Consider the following 1,843-nt stretch of genomic DNA (forward strand, 5'->3'; position numbering starts at 1 on the left):
CTCGATCCCTCTGTGGTACTGGAGAACGCAACCAGGCTTCCACTGAGGGGGTAGAGGACGAAATACTGATCCACTCTCTTAGCTATTGCAGTTAGGTTGATAACAACAGTTAAGAGGTTATTTGTCCCTTCAGGACTACGACTTTGAGCAGAGGGGTCGGACCTGGTCCGATACCCAGAATGAATGACTTCCCGGCTACCCCTTCTCCTCCTCAAGGAGGAGGGGCGACTAACGACCCTTCTAAGACCAATCTGATGACGAACAACGGAACCCCCACTAATGACAAGACGAGACGACCAATTTTCACAATCCCCACCCAGAATGCAAGGTTCGCGAATGTAAAATGCGTGAATGAAAATCAGTCGCTTTTGAACGTGAACCCCTTTATCATCAAAAAGGTCCTTGATGGTCAAGTGGACGGCGACTTTGATTTTGTCAAAAAATTGCGAGATGGAAGCCTCCTTGTTAAAGTACAATACAACTCCCAGATTAAGGATTTACTTAAGCTGACGCAAATTCATGATCTTCGAGTTAAAGTAACTATTCCTATTGGCCCAAATACCTGTAAGGGAGTAATCTTTCACAGGGATTTGAGGACGATGGATGAAAGTGAAATTCTTGAGAGCATGAAGGACCAAGACGTAGTGGACGTTCATTGTATGACCAAGAAGGACGGGAATGTGCGAACGAAAACTGGACTGTGTTTTTTGACTTTTGCCTTGAATAGAATCCCTGAATATGTCAACGTCGGTTATGAACGTGTACAAGTAAGACCTTATGTCCAAAAGCCAATGCATTGTAATAGATGCCAAAAATTCGGACACACCTCATTAAGATGTATTGACAAAGATTCTTCTAAATTCACTTGCCGTAAATGTGCTGAAGCCCATGACACCATCACATGTACTAGCAAAATTTCCAAATGTGCTAACTGTGAAGGTCCCCATCATTCAGGATCTGCCGAGTGCAGCATCCTGAAGAAGGAGACTGAAACATTGGCATATATGAGAAAGCATGAAGTTAGTTATACTGAAGCTAAGAGGAAAGTGGAAAGTTTGACACACAAACCCGATACTTCCTATGCTGCAGCGGTAACTAGCAACAACCCTAGTACAAGTGATATCAGTCAACAGCTTGCAGCTAAGGATAAGGAAATTGCCGAACTCAAACAAACCGTTAAAGATTTAAATATTAAAGTTTAACAACTGACAAAATTGGTCGATCAAATGGCTGCATCAACCCAGCCTAAACATCTTAAGGAAGCAGACACCGAATCACAGTCCGGAGCGCACCTTCCCGTCCGGGCTACTCCTGTGAGGACTTCGTCTGGCTCGCGATCGGTTTCTCGAGAGAGAAGCAGGTCGCAGTCTGTCAGTCGTCTCCCTCGCCAGGAGGTGCAGGACATGGAGGCTTCTGTCTCCAAACCATCCCGTGAGAGGTCCCCGGGAAGCGAGGGAGAGGAGGCGCCTCCCTCCCATAAAAAGAAAATAAAAACTGGTGGACAAGGCACTTCCAAACCCCATAAAACGTAATCATCGCGTCAACCATTATACAATGGAACTGTCGAAGTATTAGATCTAAAGTAAACGACCTTAAATTATTAGCCTCGTCCTATGCTCCCGATATTATCGTTCTCCAAGAAACTCATTTGACAAACCTCGTCTCTGACGAGGTCGTATCGCTCAGGAACTACCATTTATGTCGGAAGGATCGTGAGGGTAGGGGTGGAGGCGGAGTCGCCATGTACATCCACCAAAGCCTCCCTTTTACAGAAGTGACTATTGATTCTACTTTGGAGTTTGTCGCATGCAAAGTTAAAATTAATGGCACGTATCTGGCTATA

Source organism: Penaeus chinensis, chromosome 21 (genome assembly GCF_019202785.1).
Source record: "Penaeus chinensis breed Huanghai No. 1 chromosome 21, ASM1920278v2, whole genome shotgun sequence".
NCBI lineage: Eukaryota > Metazoa > Arthropoda > Malacostraca > Decapoda > Penaeidae > Penaeus > Penaeus chinensis.